We start from the raw sequence: 21,273 nt of genomic DNA on the forward strand, positions 1-21,273 counted from the left end.
AACTTACAGTTGCATAAACTTTTATTTTCAGACAGAACTAAATATTAGCAAGAGAGGACTCTGTGTCTTCTGTTTTATTCCTGGAAGATTTTAATGGGGCACTACTGAAAAAGAAAGAAAGAAAAAAAAAAAGCACCTTAAAATCTGCGCAATCTATAGTTAATATCTTAAGAATCATAGAATCATCTAGGTTGGAAAAGGCCTTCAAGCTCATCATGACTAACCACCTATCTTACCTACCAAGGCTCTTTACTAGACCTTGTGCATTAGTGTCACATCCACACATCTTTTAAATACCTCCAGGGATGAGGACTCCACCACTTCCCCAGGGAGCCTGTTCCAGCTAATACTGACGCTCCAGACGTTTCCCTTTTAAAACTGCCAGAATTTTAATCTCTCTCCAAATATTAGGCATATTAATATACAAATGAGAATTTGAATCAGCAGTTGCTTTGTTTATTAACCAATTCTTCACGTTGTTTACTCTCATTTCACACCTTCTGCTCATCTTTCATTCTCAGAATGAAATGGATCCCTACTATTCATACACCTAAATATAATTTCTATAGAAACAAATTTTATGAAAGGCTCAGCAGTAATAGGAAGCAAATCATAGAATCATAGAATGGCCTGGGTTGAAAAGGAACACAATGATCATCGAGTTTCAACCTCCCTACTTCAAGTATTGGAAGGCTGTGATGAGGTCTCCCCGGAGCCTTCTCCTCTCCAAGCTAAATAATCCCAGTTCCCTCAAACTTTCCTCACAGGAGAGGTGCTCCAGCCCTCTGATCATCAAAAAATAGGACACTGAGAACATTCACATTTTTCCTGTCAGGAAAAGCCTACTGCAAATATAAGGCTTTAAAAAAAACCTGTATTTAAGTTACCTGTTTAGAACTCTGATTTTCAACATACATCACTGATATTTTTACCAATGTAATCTTAAGTAAAGAGACATACAGTTGCCTTGAGAGGAAGCATTCTGCTTTAAAATGAAACTCAGAACACCAACTTTCATGAAGTTAATAGGAAGTTTTCTTTACTTTTTAAATTTCAATGAAAGACATCTAAGGTACCGTAAAAAAAAAAAAAAAAAAAAAAAAAAAAAAGTGTGACATTTTCCTCCAAGAAAATCAGAGTAAGTTTTGATGAATTTAACCTCAGAAAATACACCATGAATAAATAATATGAAACTTCAAGAATTCTGTGGTGAATCATGGCTTAAGGCCATGAGACTCACTGATGAAAGATTGCTTTATTTCAAATCTTTCCTCCTTACTGAAGGGTAAACAACTTATCATAAAAGGATAAAGAATGCCTAAATTTAATATTTTGAACAATATAAAATGAGAACTGGGCAGAAAGCATAGGGTTTAGATTTGTAAATTGAGGATGCTGATGACAGTAAAAAGCAGTATCTGAAGATAAAATTGTAATTTATGCGCACTGGTGACCAGTCTCCCACTTACAGCTTTAAATCAGTGTGAACTGATTTATAAGCACACACAGTACTGTAGGACAAGGGATAGACTTCCTTTCTCTCCTTTATGGAACAGATGGATGACCAAAATTCAAACACTAGCAAAGACAGTTCTTCTGTGATACTTGCTTGGACCACCAGTAAATAACTTCCTTGGGATCTCCCGTAACTTAAACTAAATTCAAAGACAGTTTTCCCTTGCTGATAATTTTAGAATGGAGAGAACAAGCTGGACAAGAGCTTCTTAAAGGGGTTAATAAGAGTAGTTATGAGAACATCAAACATTGTCATTTAAAAAGGAGTTATCAAACAGAGGCACACAACAAACAGGCAAAAGTCTGATATTTATGCTGCAATATGCTTTTCCTTATTTTCTGTACTAATGCTTTTAAATGAGGATGCTTTGAATGTTACTATTCCAACTGATTGGAAACTATGCCATACTTCTAGCTCTGCTGTTTTAAACAAAATTACCAAAATATATCTTCTTGATGTTGTGATATGTGAGAGTAATGGATGGTTTATTACCTTAGTCATAAACCAATGAATATGACAGAATTTTTTTTTTTGTATATATATATTTTTTTCCTTGATGCCATTGGTACAACAAGAACAGCTAAGCAGCATAATTCTTTCTAAGTCAGATAAGGATAGGCAGGCACTTATTATTCTTCACATTTTCATAATATCCACCCAAACATGTCTTGGCGTAGAACCCTTATAGCTGAAACATAAAGGTGGTGATTTAATTTTTAATTTCAGAAAGGAATAATCAACCTTGATTGTAATGGGAAGGTAACTAACCTAACAAAACTGTGCAAATGTGGTTTTCTCAGATAGTCAGCTTAACAAAGACTGCTTGCATATTCATTTGAATGTTGCTGACTGTGTTGGGTTTGAGGCAGATGTCAAATAACTGTAGTATCATCAAAACTGCACTCAAAGAAAATCTTCCACTTAACACAATTTTAAACTGGCTGACATTATGAATTTCTGATACAAATATTTTCTTTTTGTTCTATACAGTATTTTTAGCAGGTGAAAGGAAAATGTCGCAGTTACTATTATAATAATTCAGAGTGTACTTTAATCAAATTAGAATTGTTCATGTTAAATCCTACTACTATTTAACTCAGTCATGCTTTTTAAACTTCATTTAAACCTGTTTTTCTTCTGTTTCTGAGATGAAATTATATTACTTCACCTTGGGGAAATGGAATCTTTGGCCAGCAATCTTTATGATATGAATTGTAAAACTTGAATTCCAACAAACATAATCATTAATAATTTTGATATTTTATGTTTAAAAAAATTAAGTTGGGAGGAATTTTGTTAAATTAAAGATTTTGCAGTAAGCATCAACATTGCTTCCTCTTCTGTCTTCTGGTGGGGAAAAAGACAATCAGGATTTTTTTTCTTCCTGACTCTGGTAATTTGAAACTGAAAAAAGGTAACTTTTAAAAGAATTTACTTTTGATACGCAGTCAGTGCTAAGAAAAATAAACCTTTTCCTGCTGGTTCTAGAGTGTAACTAAAAATCTAGCACTTTTTTGAAATGGTTTAACTACTCCTTTTCCATGTTAGCTTGAAGGCAACTCAGAAAATAAATATTCCAAAAGATATTTGTTTCTCATACCATCTGAATTCTGAACAAAGGATTCTTAGCCAACTGCTTTGATCTTAACCAGTTCTGATATTTCTTATAGGGAAGAGAAAAAATGTCTATATTATTTTATATATTTATAATAATATAATAATATATTATTATATTATAATATATATAATATTATATATATTATATATATTTTTTTTCTTCCCTATATATAGGGAAGAAAAAGGAATGGAAAAATCTCATAACCTCATATTTGGCACAAATAGTCAAAATCTACGGATCTCATTTGACTTGAAGCAATTAATTTGATTTTTAAATACGTCATTACAAGTTCAGTAAAGATGAGGATAACTAAAATGTAACTTAGAGAAGTATGACGTTGTGTTTTAAATAAATAAAAACTACAGATACATTAAAAAAACATACACACACAAAAAAAGCCCCAAATCTAAAGCCAAAAGCCAAACACGGACACACAGAACACAGATCTGACCTCAATAAAAAGCAAGATCTTAAATTAACCACCCTTGAAGTCACGGTATTACACACATTATTTTGGAAAGAAACCCAAGGGTGTCCACCTCTATTATTTTACTTCTAAACATAATGAATGTATCAGTTTCCATGTCACAGAAGAGAACTGTAATAGAGTTCATATATTGAAGCATGAATGAAAGAAAGTTATTATAAAAATGATAGTGCATTTTTTGAGGAAATATTGGACCTTCAGTGAGCTAGAAGGAGGGAAAATCTTCATCTACATTAGAGAAATGCAAAATTGGCATCGTTTTTTACTCCTTTAATGTGAACCTCATGAAGATCCAGGTTTGTATTGACAAATACATGTATAATGCGTATAAGTAAAAAAAAAATCAAACTGGAATGAATGATATAATTTAGAGTTAAATGTTCATGGTTCTCCCTCAAGACATTCATTAAAAGCAGTATTAATTTATTCAGTGTCCATAACAGTCTTCATCAAGATACAAACAGATTCTTTCTTACTTCTGTCATCTGATTCACTCAGAAAGGAAGCTAACATTAAAGATGTGTGATGACCTCACAAAATTAGAATAATTTAAACATAGTAATTCAAGGAGTATTATTATTTTCATAATTTAGCAAGAACACAGATAAAAACTGACTATCAAGTAGTTTCACAAAATTACACGCAGAAACTCACAACTCTTTGTAGTTTCTTCCTAATCCCATTCAGATTTTCCAGAGCTACATGATCATAGACTGTAAAACTAAATATTTAGAAATCAATATATTATCCTTACATTATTGTCTTACATTACAGAAAAACTAAAATGGTAATCTTTGATACGAACAAGTTATGGACCTGATGAAAACTCCAAACATCAGGAAGTGAAGGGCTGTTGGAAGGGCTAAGTAGGAGTTCCTTGGTCTTAAGGAACTCAGTTGGTCTTAAGACACAATAAACTATGTTTACAACTAAGTTTTGTTTCTACTGACCGTGAAATACTTCTCAGCTAAAAGTATGATGAACAATCTGAAATACCATAAGGCAAAAGAACTAATACTCAGTAGACACTGAGAAAAGCTATGCATCTGAAGAATACTGACTTGTACTTCATTTTAGATGAGCTAGAGCAGCAAGGATAGCATTTATTAATGGAAAAGCATTGATATATCCCATAACATATGCTGGGAGCACTACTTCCTGAATCACACAGATGTCATGGATATTGTACTACACTTGGAAAACATTCACACTGCTACTGAGCAATACCATTTTGAAATGACATTGGCTTTCTGAGTTTCTTGCATTAATTTCTCATCACTACAGAGAATAAAAGAGAGAAATGTTACATACTCTTTTTAATTCAATTCTCATTCTTTCAGCATGCAATTGCAAGCTATAGCAAAGTTTAGGCACCTGTCTTTCCTAGACAGGTATGCTTAATTATCTAGAGATTTGTCCATTAGTACATGCAAATGTTCCTTCATTTTACATTTATTTGCCATATTCATCTTATATGCCCAGAGAAAATTCCCTAATTTGATTATTTCAATTTCTAGGCTGAGTTAAAATTATCCACAACACAATCTAGGCAAAAACAAACAAACAAACAAAAAAAACAGTTGTATAATTGACTTCATGTTTTATTTATGGAATATAAACTTCAGCTACAGGAATGATTTTATTTTTTCTCTTGAAGATGAAATGAAAATGCTGCGCTAGTGAAACATTTGGACAATGAAAAACTTGAAAGAAATAGACAAATTTATACTGTCACTGAAAAAGGACCATTCTGAAATGGAAATGACTTTCTTGAATTTCCTGCAGCTCTCCAAAGAGTGCTTTGCAGGATATTTTACAAAGAACTTCCCATTTTTTCAAACAAGGATACCATGTATTTCTGAGGCATTGGTCTTATATGGAAGACAATTAAGTGGCCACATTGTTGGCAGTCTCAGTTCCCTTTCCCACTTCACAATTGAAAATTTATTTTATTCTTCTCTCAGCCAACAAGCTTACTTTCTTCTCATTTATTCTGGAATATTTTTAACAATGTCTAGTTTAGAAACAAATGATGCTTTATAGTAGATTTTTGTTGTTGTTGTTGTTTTTTGTTTTGTTTTTGCTTCATCAATAGGAAAATAATGTCTGAATTTTAAATTTAGAACTATACACATTTTTAAGGAAAGGCTTGATTTAAAAAACAAACGAGGAATTGGAGGTTATTCATTTTACAACTTTACATGCATGTTAGTTAGTCCGCAATGCTGCCCCATAAAGTCATAGACAAATATGTTACTTTATGCTGCTATGGTTTTCAAAGAAATTCATAGAATCATAGAATTACTCAGGTTGGAAAGGACCGCAAAGATCATCAAGTCCAACTGCTGCCTAACCATAGTACCCTAACTCTAACAACCCTCTCTGCTAAATCATATCTCTGAGCACCACATCCAAATGGCTCTTAAACATATCCAGGGACCACCGTGGACTCAACCACCTCCCTGGGGAGCCTATTCCAGGGTTTAACCACCCTTCCTGTAAAGAAGTGTTTCCTAACGTCCAACCTAAACTTACCTGGGTGCAACTTGAGGCCATTTCCCCTCGTCTTGTCACCTGTCGCCAGTGAGAAGAGACCTACCCCGCTCTCACTGTAAACACCTTTCAGACACTGGAAGAGAGGAATAAGGTCTCCCCTCAGCCTTCTCTTTCCCAGACTAAACAGCCCCATCTCCCTCAGCCTCTCTTCATAGGGCTGATTTTCCAAGCCCTTCACTAGCCTCATTGCCCTTCTCTGGACCTGCTCCAGTACACTCATGTCCTTCTTGTACTGAGGTGCCCAAAACTGAACACAGTACTCGAGGTGAGGCCTCATCAAGGCCGAGTACAGGGGCAGGATGACTTCTCTAGTCCTGCTCACCACACCATTCCTGATACAAACCAGGATGCCATTGGCCTTCTTGGCCACCTGGGCACATTGCTGGCTCATATTCAGCCGACTGCCCATCAGTACACCAAGGTCCCTTTCCATCAGGCAGCTTTCCAGCCACACCTCCCCAAGCCTGTAGAGTTGCCTGGGGTTGTTGTGACCAAAATGCAGGACCCAGCACTTGGCCCTATTGAAACTCATGCCATTAACCTTGGCCCATCAATCCAGTCTATCCAGGTCCCTCTGTAGTGCCCTTCTCCCCTCTGGCAGATCAACACTCTCTCCCACCTTGGTGTCATCTGCAAACTTACTGAGGGTGCACTCAATCGCCTCATCAAGATCATCAATGAAGATGTTAAACAGAAGCAGTCCCAGCACTGAGCCGTGGGGGACACTGCTCGTGACCGGCCGCCAATTGGATTCAACTCCATTGACCATGACTCTTTGGGCCTGGCCATCTAGCCAGTGCTTCACCCAGTGGAGTGTACACCCATCCAGACCATGGGCAGTCAGCTTCTCCACGAGAATGTTATGGGGGACAGTGTCAAAGGCCATACTGAAGCCCAGGTAGACCACATTGACAGCCCGACCCTCATCCACTAAGCGGGTCACCTTGCCATAGAATGAAATCAGGTTTGTCAGACAGGATCTACCATTCGTAAACCCATGCTGACTGGGCCTGGTCCCCTGGTTGACCTTTTATTGGTCCTTGATGGTTCCTGAGATTATCCATTCCATAACCTTCCCTGGCAAAACTTCATTGCAAAATTTAGTCCAGAAACAGATTCAAGAAAGACTATGAAATATCCTACATTTTCAAAATGAAATGCTTTCCAGAAACTAAATGGATCTCGATCTCCATCATTCAGAAGCAAAGACTCCACATAATTCTAACAAATATATAGCTTTCACATGAAAGTAAAGCTCAAATCTTCACATGACATTAGAAGACTAATACATGTCATATGCATTTTACTGAATATGAACCTCAAACTCCTAACACATGCCAGCATACTATACAAGCATGGTCTAGAAGAAAAACATGAATATAATTTGGAAGTATTTATGCTACTTTTCTGAAAAGAATTGTTCATCATAGCATATAAAATAATTTAAATGGGTGTTCAGTTGATTTTAATTAAGAAAAAAATATCAAGTCTAAAACTTGCCTGAATGGACAGTGAACTGTCACACAAAACCACTGAACAGCAATGCAAGTTTCATTCAACAGACATCTGCAAAACTTAAACATATTACAATGTTGATTCTACTTCCTGGTACATGTACAAATAGATAAAAACAAAAACGATAAAGAATAAAAGCCAAAAAATAAGAATATAAATTTGATGTTTTATGAATATTTTCAGATCAGTGATAACTATCTCAGCAGGAGCAAGAAAATTAATATAATTGCTACAACTACTCACTTTATTTCATATTAATACACGATTTTCTAAGTTTCAAAACTACTTAGAATTGAAGAACAGATTTAACTACTTGTCTAATGAAAATGCAACTTCAAAGACTTGTATAGTCAACCACTTCCCTTGATTGGTATTAATTCCATTAATTAACTTTAGTTTTAACTTCAAAACAACTTGCAAGACAGCTCTAGCTGCAGTTGGAATTGCTTAAAACAAAACTTGAAAAGCAGACACACTTTAGAAATTTGAAAATGAAAGCCTTTCCAGAATTGAAAAGTTTATTCCTCTGTTACATAAACACTGTAAATGTAACTGAACTGCAGTTAAAGAAAAGATTTTCAGAGAGACTGTGTGCTAGTGAGATACTTCAGCCTGCCCTACAAAGTGCTGGTTACAAGGAAGCACATCTGAAACACTTCCACACCAATCCATGCAGCACAAGCAACAAGCAAGAATTTAGAAGCCTTGGCTCAGTCCCAGAGCTTGATGTCACTGTCATAAGTGAAACATGGTGAGAAGAGTCCTGTGACTGGTGTGCTGTGATGGATGGTTACAGGTTCTTCAGAAGAGAAAGGCAGGGCAGGCAAAGAGGGAGGTGGCACTGTCTACAGTGGATGCACTGGACTGCATGGAGTTCAGTTGGCAATGACACAGTTGAGAGCCTCTAGGTAGATATTAAATGATGAGCAAAGAAAGGGGATGTCATTGAGGGTGTCTGCTATAGACCACCTAGCCAGGATGATGGCACCAATGAGTTAATCTTTAAGGAACTACAGAGATGTCTAGATCAGCTGCCTCTGTTTTTAGAGGGGACTTCAACTTGCCAGATATTAGCTGGGAACACCACTCAGCTGATTCAAACAGGTTCAGGAGATTCCTAAAACAGTTTGATGATAACTTCCTGGTATGGCCACTAAGGGAGTTGATGAGGCAAGGTACCCTCTCAGATTTGTTCTTTGTTAACAGAGAAGATCTTGTAGGTGAAGTAGTGATTGGTGGCAGCTTTGGCCATAGTGACCATGAAGTAGTTGAATTTAAAATCTTTGGTGACAGGAGGAAAAGTGCCACCAAAACTTCAGCCCTGGATAGGAAGACTAATGAACTACCCTAGTTAAATCTCCAAAACAAGATTCCAATTAAAATAATGCTAGACTACTCTCAGAAATTAGTCTTGGTAAGATTTAAAATCAATGGATAACTACTGGGAAGAATTTGATGTTTTAAAAGGTAAACACAGACACACACACAAAAACAAACTAACAAACAAACCCATAAAATTCATAAAAGAATTGGCTACTTCTCCAGATAACAAGTATACAGGGTGTCACAAAACACAAGACGAGACTGTTTTGTATTCTTTTCTTGGAGAATATGATGGCATTATTATTCACTAGAAAGCTTACTGCACTTTTCTAAAGTAAGCACATTTTCTCAAATATTCTCAAAATTTCTCACATATGTCTCAAAAATTTCAAATAAAAGTTTGGAGAATGTAACAAATTATAGATGTGTTAGCCTTTTCAAATACATAGGAAAAATGAAAATTCTAAGTTGATGAATTTTAGAATTGATTCTTTGCAAAATTTGCTTGCTTCTGTTCTTAAATCATAGCTCAGTATGTTTACTGTTAAATACTGCCCCAGAGATTACATATAGTCAGAAGTCACATATGACTGTATGACCTGTAGTAATGTCACACATGTTTCAGTCTTCAGAATTGTTTTAGTTCTCATTTCTAGCTAGCAGCAAGCATCAAATTTATAAGCTCTGTAGGTCACTCTGATAGCAATTATGACTCTCATTGTTCAACAGTGTTTTAATGCTGATAGTAGAGTACACTGGAAATAGAATTCAAGCAACATCTCAAAATGATATGAATATAGATGGACAATAAAACAATATTTCTTTTTTTCTGTAATATGCACAAATTTGTTTGAAATATTCATGTCTAGACTGCATATGATTTAGAATATCCCATGCTGAAAACATGGTTATGAACATTTTAGTAGCACACAAAACTTTCTGTACTCATTTACATATGTTATTCTTATTAGCTTGGCTTCATTCCACAAGAAAAGTGTTCTAAAAATGTTGAAACAGTTAATCTGCTAACAGTACCATTTGCCTTACACACTGTAAGTAGCCAAATGTGATTCAAACTGAGCAGTGACAGAGAATGAAAAATAGGTCTGGTGTTTCACGTTTGGAGCAGTAAATTATCATGTTATTCATTGAACTCTCCCTAGGCTCAGCCAGTCATACATCATCTGTCAATACTCCAAATTCAATCTATAAATTAATGTCATGATTTTTGTGCTGTCACTAAATGTACACTATTCTCAGGGGAGGTCAGAAACCACAGAAGTCACATTATTGTACAGCATGATATATATTAACATATCCCAAGTGATCTGACCTATATTCCACATAAATGAGCAGAAGCCTTTTTATCTAAGATGATATCTGGTTTCTACTCCAGCACAAACTTGTGGAGAGCAGGTAGGATATTACACCAATGACCCCAAAGGTAAAGGAAACAGAAATATGATCAGACAGAACACAGTTTGTCAGATAGGCATGAATTAGATATTTGTACATTTTATTATAGTTAAAAAAGGGCAAATAATGGAAAAAAGGACAAAAAAACACGAAGTCTACCACCTATGTACTTCTCTGTTATCTTAAGACAGAGCCAATGACATCCCAGTATCTTCCTGGAAACCAGACGGTGACAGGATAAGGAATTTGAGTGACTGATATTCAAAGCAAGTAGCTGAGCTTCAAACCCAAGAGTCTTAATAACGATAGTCCTGATAATTAATTAAAAACATATTTAAATAAATACACAAAGTAAGTGACATACTGCTAAGTAGGATTTTCTTATACCTGCTTATTTGCCACAAGTTCCTTAATGCATCAATATTTCTTCATATAACTGCAGGTTCTGTGGGTCCTAGGTATGCTTGTTGAAAACAGAGGTAGTGAAAGCTAACTCTAAAGCCTGAATAGTACTATGGAACATGGCTTGCCACATTTCAAGTCTAGCACCATGTTCTATGGTACAAGAAAGTGGACAGGCTTCTATTCTAATTCCATTGCAAACCAGATGAGAAGAGCAGTAAATGTGCAGAGATGTGATGCCATCCTAAGATTAAGCTGCACTATTTACAGACTAGAGCTGGCTTGCAGCAGACTGGCTTGGCAGCAGAGCAATGACTGGTTGTATCTAGATACAAGTACATAACAACAAAAGTTCTTTATCAACCCAGCTCTTCACTGGGCATTGAAAAATACAGCCCTTCGCGGATGACACATCTTAATATGCTGCTAATGCTTCTGTGAGATTTTATAGGGTAAGTCTCAAGTGACTATTTGTTTTTAAGAGTGTTATTCCTATAGCTGGCTTGGACTTTTCTGATTAAATGTAGATTCATCAAGATGTAAACACACTGTCAGAAATCTACCCAATCATTCTGACCGTCTACCTGGCAGGGTACTGAAGAATCCAGGACTTTGGCATCAAGAGCTGTTGTACCATGTTGATGGGAGTCAATAGTCCAAAAGCCTGGGGAAGCGTAACTACACTGGAATAGTTACACAGGTTCTCAAGTCCTGCCTATATTTCCAATGAGAAACTCTTGTTAGAATCTCATTTTCACTTTTAACACTGTTGAATTGTCACAGAAGAACATAGGAAGGAGTAGATTTGAAAACATAAAAACGCACATTATTCTGTCTTGTGCGGGGTGTTAGTCTAAGTCTAGGATAGAAACTAAATCTGTTTCTCATGGGTCTACAATAAACTTCTTAAAAGGCAGGTGTGAATCAATTCTCTTGCAAAGTGTCTAGCACAGCAGAGGCCCCTGGAACATGTTATTCAATAAAAGGCAAAACTCAGTACGGGATGAATAAACCAAGGCAGAGAAGACAGGCTTTTGTTCTAGTTTCAACTATATGCCAGTATGCTATTCTCTTTTCAGTCTTAGAACTCCTTATACATTTTTGTTTAAATTCTAAACAGACAAGATATAATCTACAAGTTACATTACACTACATATACACAGTGTATGCATAGCATACATGTATGTATGTATACACACACAAATATATGTGAGCTGCTCTGTAAGTAAAGCCTCCTATTGTACTGGAGGCACTGACAGAGTCTCACAATGTCTGAGGCAGATGTTGGTAGTATGGCAGTAGAGGTTCTTCCCACCAATCTTTCCACCAGTGATCTTCCCACCAATATTTCATTACATTTTGTTACTGTATGACAGGTGACATATGATTCTATGATTCTAGGTGGCAGTTAGAGAGGCAGTCGGATAGAATGGCACCTGACGTGGAAGTGTACGTGAAGCAAAGGGGTGTCATTGAATTCCTTCATGTGGAAACAGCTGCATTTGTTGACATTAATTGATGTTTGCTGAACACTGTGGAGACCAAATAGTGGATGTGAGCACAGTGAAGTGATCAGTAGTGCATTTCAGCAGTGGCGACAGCAACATGAAAAACAAACCACATTCTGGATGGTCATGCACAGCTGTCACACCACAAAATGAAGAGCTCTTGGAAATGCATAGCTGCTGGTTGTGTCTATGTGGAAAAACAGTACTTTGTAGCGTAGAAATCACTGTATGTTACTGTGATCTTTGTATCTGTTGCAGTTTCCATGGAAACAAATAAGAGGCATTACTTTCAGGGTGACCTGTGCACATATACACATATAAATACTTATAGCATCTAATTTCTTAGGGTAAATTACTTTCAAACTTATATTCTATCATAACTGTAAATGAACAGTGATTGTTTACTTCACTTTTTAAATTTCAGTCTAGGACTTATTCTATATATTTCTGTGCTGCCTAAAAATGAAATCACCAATTAGCTAAATGACAGTCAGACTGTCATCTCAAATGCAGTGGCTATTAAGAATTCAGTTCTATGATCACTGTAATAAAATCTAGGAAATAGTCAAAGAACCTGAATAGTATGAAGAAAAAGCAACTCTAAGGAATATAACATCTTCAAGTATTTTTAAAAGTTGAAAGTCTTCTATGTTATGGAAAAGTGGTAAGAAATGTCTTTGCTTTGTGCAGAATAACAAATACTTAGTATGAGTTATTCGGTGAACACCAGAGAGGTTGTTAACATGCATGTTTAAAAGGTACTTTAAAAATGAAGGCACTGAATTTGCTTGTAATCCCTTTTCCAGCCCCATGTGCCATTTCACAACTTGAGTCTCACATGAAAAAAAAGCATTAAAAAACAATGTTGGAAAGGATTTATTTTTCGTGTTCTACAAAATACTCTGTAATTTGAATGAATGAGTATATTGCTTTGTTTTGTTTTGAGGAGGAAGACATTCTGGACTTACTCTAGTTTCAGAACATAGTTAATATATTTTCATGTAGTTTGGAAAGCCCACTGTGCAATTTCTCTGATGAATACCAAGACATGGCTACAGGATATAAGCATCTATATAAATCACTAGATCAGATCATATATGAAGATGAATAAGAAGAAATTTTTCTCTATTTTTTTTGCAAAATTTCACATTTCTTACTGATAATAGCAATTGCAAATACATGCTACAGCCTTATGCATGGATATTTTAAAGGAGACATTCTATATGCATGTATACACACCTTAAATAAGCAATACCTATAGAAGTTCTCTGCCTTAGATTTGTTCCTAGGCTTTATTACATTCATCTGCCATGCAGTTAATTAAGTCTCACTTCCATGCCTTCTGCAAATTACTAATAAGATCTCCAAATATGATACATTTTTATGTACGAAACTCATTAAGATTTTCATACGGACTCCAGAAGTACTTTTATTGTTTTGCTCAACAGGTCAATAGTAAAAGAAAGATATACGTCTACTGTGGGATACATAACATAGAAGGTATGTTGAAAATAAGTAGTACCTTATTGTTTTACCTTCCAATAAAAAGTATTTACATGTTAAGATGCATATTTGGACATTACCAATGAAGATTAAAACTATTCAGTCATTGAAATTCATTTATGCCATGAATAATATAAAGGATAAAACAGTATCTCCATATCTGTGCTTCACAGGACTGGCAATTATTTATGATACAGTATATTTATGAAATTCCCTAAGAATCTCAAAATGAGATTAGGAAGAAATCCTGTTATATATAGACGCAAAAAATCAACATTCAGCTGAATGTGCACAGTCTACAAGACAAAGCTGAAATCTGCTTTCTTTCTCCTGTTTGTCTTCTGCAGTTGCTCATCTTCTGCGGGAAGGAAGATTTTTATGTACTCTTTCACTCTTGAGGAGTCCTACACACTCGAACATGGGTGAATTGCTATTATCTTAGATATCTTGCTTAACTTTTGTTCCTGTGGGAACAGTTTAAATTTAATCCCTTCTGAGCTGAATAAGGAGAGCACTTACAATGTCTACATTTCTATATATTTGCCCAGGAAGAAAGAATTAACACATAATTACTCCACTTACCTAGATCCATGGTGTAAAACATTAGTAAAGAGTGACCACGCAAATTTACAGTAAGTGAACAGCAAGTGTGATTAATGCTTATCATGCCTGTGTATGTATTGAACCTTTACTGAAAGAATAAAAAATTTTCAGCTTCCTGCAAAGCCTGATTTGCCATAATACAGTCCCACTAAAAGCTTAACTTTTCTAATCTCTGCAGCTAGAGGTAGTACAACTTTCCTACTCCTCATTTTGTCACAATCTCCATGTGTGCTCCTGCAATACCTCCGTGTCTCACATTTGCCCTACAGACTGGGAATGCAGTATTGACTACAGCTTAAGAGAACTATCTGGGAGAAGCCCTGATGGGACAAAGATCATATTGTGCATCCCATGCTTTCAAATTTAACTGCTGTTAAATTTCTGCTTCTGTTTCTGCTTCAGAAACATCTGAGTTTCTTTTCTCAATTTCTATTTATTTATTTTTTGTTTTATGCTTATTAGATCTAGAACTAAGTTTGCACCTCGACTAACAATCTCAAAGTGGCTGAAAAGGATGGAATTTAATGGTGTAGTACCTGTCCTATCAAAGAATGTCTCCTGGAGATAGAGTAATACTTTTTTTAACATCTTCCATTTATTAATTATGTATACTACTAGTGTGTGCCAAAAAATTATAACAATGTAGTTCATAAAATTACCCCAGAAAAATGAGCAACTATGAGAAATGAATGAAAATCCAAATATTTCTAGTAAAAATTTATAATTTTTAAAGTCAGAATAAAAAAATAAATTTTTAGGCAAACACAAAATAATTAGGAAATAAAAGTCATTATCAATGACACGGGAACACTGATCAAGGAAGAAAGAGGAATACATATCCTCAATTTTAATCTTCAAATATAACATTTATAACCATGGCTCAGACTATACTAAGACTCTATTTAGGAAACTATTCTACACCTTTATAATCCTTGAGCTTCATACACAAAACTAACAGTGAAAATCTGGTTGTCCTTAAAGCTTATATAATTATTTGTATTGATAGTAACACCAGCAGGAATGATCACTAACACCTCATCTTAAAGCCTAATGTATCACTGTGATTTCAATCCCAAACCTTCAGGCTTCTTAGCTGTCAAATGATACAGTGATATGAATTACATCTAACGTTCCACTGACATTTGCCAAACTATTCAAGCACAGGATATGGAGCAGAGTTGTCTTCGCTTTCACTTGTGAAAACAAGAAGAAGCACAGCACATAACCAGAGGTAATTTGGCAATAGCCCCAAAGCTTTTTTTTCAGTTAAAAAATGAACAGAATGTGTGCCTTTCTAAAAAAAAAAAAAACAAAAGCAGTGATGTATTTTTTTTTAAAAAAGAGAAAGCAACAGAAGAAAATGGTGAAAATAAGATTAAAAGAAAAAATATATATACAAAACTAAAAGAAACTACTGAACACATTCACACTCAACACAGTGCATCATTCAACAAAAGGTAAAACCTTTTTTTTTTTTTTACAGTTAAAACAAGACTTATTTCAGTTACTCTATACTCAGGAAAGTATAAGAATACAAAAGAAAGAAATGCTTATTTTATGGATGTATAAAAGAGCTTCATCAAGATAACAATTATTATAACAACATATTCAAGAAATTAAAATGGTTAATTCTACTGAAGGAAGGACATGAATGTTATTATCAGTTAGGTAAGGTCAATATACTGTGTCAATACACAAGGTATATCTTTATTTTATGTCAAAATGTCACAGAAGTTTCAAATAGGCAACACTGATGTTTTTCAATATCACAATTCTATTTTCCCCCCAGATTTTCAGGGGATTTATATATATATGGAAATTTTAAGAGAATGAGGTATAGCCTCCTAAAAATAATGAAGTAGTTGGCTGTAATGACTCTTCAAACTGAAGTTCACATATTCCTGAGAACCTCTTCAGTTCAACTACCTTGTAGAATATGGTGGCATTGTACTGAAGAGAAACCAGACTGTATCTAGGGGACCTGTCTGCATTTGCTCCTCAGTTTGAGTTCTAAGATTACTCTGTGGCTATGGTTTTGCCACTTTCTGTTGCTTGTATCAGATCTCACTCTCTACTCAAAGAAATCACTGATATCACATTTAAGCCCTATTTTTTTTTCGTCTCTGAATGCATATTATTGGGAGAAAAAGAAAAAGAAAAAAATTAAAAAATAAAAGAAAAAAAAATGAGCAAGCAACCACTTAACCAAAACTGCATGTAAGTATTTTTTTTCTATCAGGAAGTTCACAAGTTCATCAATTTTTGTCTGTAGTTGGGAATCTGAAACAAATTGTACATGAGCCTGTGCTTCACTAAGCCTAAATGAACAACTCTTAATATTTTGCGAATAACACTGAAGGAAAAATCATGCTCCCATGTGGCTCATAACTGACATCGTACAACCCAGAAACATCTTTCATCATAAACTAGACTTTATTCAGCCTCTATGTTAGCAACTTCCACAGTAGTACCACAAGCTTCTAGCTTTAATCAGCATTCATGTCCTTCAGTTTCATTTTCTTGGTGGCCATGCACAGCCAACACTGCACACTGCATCATATCTACAGCTTGAGAGAGGGTTTACAGGGCATTTCAGAATGCCTGTCTCACTGCAGATACTTGGGTGACTGCCACATTACAGACATCAGCACTTGAAAAGTGCTTCTCAACAGCTAGTTGTCTGAGTACAGCTATATCTATACAAAAGACTAACAGCATTCTTACCTGAAAAAAACAACAACAACAATAAAAAATCACAACATTTTTTTGAAAAAAAAGTATTAGGAAAAGACAGCATCTCAGACATAGTAGCTAGAATGGCTCTACTTTGTTTGACATTATACTCTCAGAAGCTCAGCACTGGGTAAAAATAGCAGGAAGCACGGCAGGCATGAAAGGATGAAGGCAGTTTTCTACCTGACAGCAGTGCATCAGGGTATACTGGAAGTACTCCTATTCACATGTCCGATTTATTTAAGCATGGGATAAATGATGCAAGAGGGATGAATGAAAAAAACCACACATTAAACATTCTAAGAATGTCCTTAAGTGCTAAGAGGTCATCACATCTTCAGTCTATGTTGCTATGGATATTTGGTTGTCTAATTTTATAAGGGCTACTCCGAAAGTAATGCCTTCTATTTTGTTATGTTGGCTGCCGATGCCAGAGGTATGGCAGTAAAGGCTGAACCTTCTCATCAGTATTCCATTACAGTTTGTTGCCATGCAACCAATGGTAGCAGAGGGGCAGTCTGACAAAAGTGTCTGACATGGAAGTGTGCATGAAGCAGAGGTGTGCCAATGAATTTTTCCATGCAGAAAAAAATGCCATCCACTGACATTCATCAATGCTTGCTGAACATTCATGGAGACCAAACTGTGGATGTGAACACACTGAGGTGGTGGGCAGTGTGTTTCAGCAGTGGTGACAGTGACAATGGGTCACTTCCGTTGATGCAGATATTTAGGAGAATGGCAGGCAGGCTTTCATTCACCACTAGTGAAAATGAATAGCTAATGGTGGTGACTATGTTGAAAAGCAGTGTTTATAGCTGAGAATTTGCTCTATTAAATAACATTAATGTGTTCTTTGTATCTATTGTAGTTTCCATGAAAAAAAAAAAATAGGAGGTATTACTTTCAGAGTGACCTATGTATACTCTGTATTTGTTCTTGTGACAAGGTCACTTTTTTTTTTAATTACTTTTTTTTTCCCTGATGTATTTAAAAGACAACAGTAATATATTTTCAGCTTTTGTTATGCTGGAGTAAACAGGCTAGATTCCTCAAAACTGCTTCAATTCTATTCACAGTATTCTACCCTTCCACTCTTAAGCTGCTTATATATTTGGCAACACTAAATTTTATCTCATCAAAATGTTAGTAACCTGAGAGTACAGTATTTTCATCTTTCTAAAGCAACTCAGAATTTCATGATTTTGATAACAAGGTAGCTAAAGCTCCCTTAATGACAATAACTTTCACATGACTTTCAAGAAGACTGAAAATGAAATATCAGTATGTTCCTCACTAAGGTGGCAGCAGTTTTGCATGCTCTGAAGGATTCCCACTGTTTATAGTTGAATGAGTTATAGACTACTTTTCACATTCGTTAACCAGCCATGACTTCTCATTATTTTACTTCCACTGAAACAAATTTAATTGAGATAATTTTAAAATATTTTTTGCTAATCATCAAAGTCATAACTCTCTGCTACACTGCCAGTCAGAAAGAAATAAAGCAACAGTAAGCAGGTTCCTTCTCTCCCTGAAGAGAGATGACTCTTAAAGGCTTGCTATCCTGTGCTTTCAATCGGGGAACTGTAATGTTTGAGATTGGTCTGCTCTTCAAAACTTTCAGTAGAGCCTCAGAATCAAATAGATTCTGTTGTAGAGCTGGGAGTATTGGTGGTAGTGATGGGAAGAGTTAGATGATAACAAAAACATATGGAACATTTCTGTTTTTCTACAGAATATCTTCATTACCAAATGAAGACTAGAGAAAGCGAAGTGCTCTTTGGAATGACATTTTATTGAAATTCTAATGGAAATATGAGGGCTACAGCACACCCAGAGCTCAGGCTTGCCAAAAGCTGCTTTAAAGGCAATAAGCATGTTGAAGGCCCAGAAGCCACAAGAACTTAGGAAAAAAACATAGGGTCCCATGGTGCACACCCAGTAGGCTGATATCACAGCTCTCAGGCTTTCTGTTTTTCAAAGCATTCTCTATCTTTAGAGACCAATTTTAGATCAGAATATCATTTTACTGTGCTCAATATCATGATTAAGAAAGCTACGTAACAGAAAAAGCATACTGATTTTCATCCTACACACTTTGTAGGATTCTAGACTATATATGGAAAGACACCAAATTATACTATCAAAACCAAAATGATATGTGTTATTTTATAACAGCCCCAGGTACAAATCTGATAAAAACCCTATCTCATATTGTTCAGTCCCTACACAAATCTGACTTAGCTTTGAGCACCACTTCTTCCTCCTTCCCAAGAAATTACTGACCCTATGCTCGGTAGACCTTCTGCAATGGGATCAGTGCTACTGTCCTTCCATTTCCCTCTGAAGCCATCTGTTTCTGTATATCTAGAGACTCCAAAGTGGAAAAACACGAAACTTCAAGCTCCTAAGTAATTCAAGAAGGTCAAACACCTATGATTTTAGAACAAGATTTTTAACTGAAGCAAAACCACTTGAACATGTCATTTCCACTGAAGCCATGGGAAAAAAAAAGAGATATTAGTGGACAAAAGGATTTTGGTTTTAACTGAAGATTTGGTCTGATTTGACAAAACAAACCCTAATGTTTATATACACCATGAGAATGTTAAAAGTTTAAGCTTTGTTCCATAGGAACCGCTACCATTAAATATTTCCTTAGACATCTGAGAAGAAAACTTTTTTAAAATATCAAGCAGCTCCTTAACTATTCCCCAAACTTGAAATAGTTTCATAAAGTAAAACAAAGTGCTTGATATACTTCAGCAGCATTAAAAACAATAATAGCTTGCTGTGCGAAAACACAGATTTGGAATTCTACAGAGTCAGATTTTAATGAAACAATGCAGTGTATCTATCTCATGCAATGAAGGTGAAGAAGTTCGGACTGTTGAGACAGACTGAAGGCACAGAGAGCGGCACACTGGCTTAAACTCCATCATACCATAAAATCATAGAATTGGAAGGTTGGAAGGGACGTTTACAGATTATCTTGTCTACCTACTCCGCCACGGGCATGGATATCTAACTACATCAGGCTGCTTAGAGACTCATCCAGCCCTACCTTAAACACTTTCAGAGATGAATTATCCACAGTTAAGCTTTGTCAGAAAATGCAAAATAGCCAGTACTTTTACAGCTCAATCTGTATTCTCAGATCAGGTAGTTGTAGGCAGCAACATGATCCTCTGAATCTGTTTCTTTTTCCAGGCTGAACAGGCCCAGCCCTCTTAGTCCCTCCTCATACATAATGTGCTCTAGACCTTAGGCAGCCCTCCAGTCTCTTTGTTCCTGCACCTCAAAACTCTTACTGCACTGGGAGCCAAAACTGGACAAAGTTGTCTTACAGACATTGTCTTACAGAATAGAGGAGAAAGAACACCTGGACCTGCTGTTAACTCACTAAAAATACAGTCCAGGACATGTTCAGCTTGCTGTCTTTCAGACACTTGGCTCCCAGCCTGCAGAGTTGCCTGAGATTATTCCATCCCACAGGCAAGACCACTCATTTGTTCTTGAACTCCACAAGATTTCTGCAGCTCATTTCTCTGGCCAGTCCAGGTCCCTGTAACAATAGCCCTGACTTCCCAATTTGGGTCACCCCAATTTGGTGTCATCTGCAAATTTGCTGAGAATGCCCTTCATCCCACCATGCAAACTGTCAATCATAGAATTGCAGGGATTGGAAGGGGCTTCAAGAGATCATTGAGATCTAGTGTGCGCAGGCAGGCATCCAGACACAGAATCATAGAATTTTATGGGTTGGGAGGGACCTCAAGGATCATCAAGCTCCAAGCTCCCTGCCACATGCAGGGCCACCAAACTCCACATCTACTACTAGACCAGGCTGTCCAGGGCCCCATCCAAGGAGACTACACAACCTCTCTGGGCAACCTGTTCCAGGGCTCTGTCACCTACACAGTAAAGAATGGAGATGTTAAATAGTACTGATGCCAGCACTGATCTCTGAGGGACCCACTACATAATAGGTACCAGACTGGCTCTGCACAGCTTTTGCTATGCCTGTTTTCTGTCTGTTTTCAGTCTTTGTTCTATCTTCTTTACCACTACATGTTCCACTGTTTTTGGG

The 21,273-nt window shown here is 36.1% G+C and overlaps 1 protein-coding gene across 1 annotated transcript in view; it reads right to left on the minus strand.

Annotated features, from left to right (window-relative positions):
* DOK6 (docking protein 6) overlaps positions 1-21,273 on the minus strand; it is a 256,449-nt gene that overhangs the window by 116,334 nt on the left and 118,842 nt on the right. The window lies entirely within an intron of this gene.

This window comes from Gallus gallus, chromosome 2 (genome assembly GCF_016699485.2).
Source record: "Gallus gallus isolate bGalGal1 chromosome 2, bGalGal1.mat.broiler.GRCg7b, whole genome shotgun sequence".
Taxonomy (NCBI): Eukaryota; Metazoa; Chordata; class Aves; order Galliformes; family Phasianidae; genus Gallus; species Gallus gallus.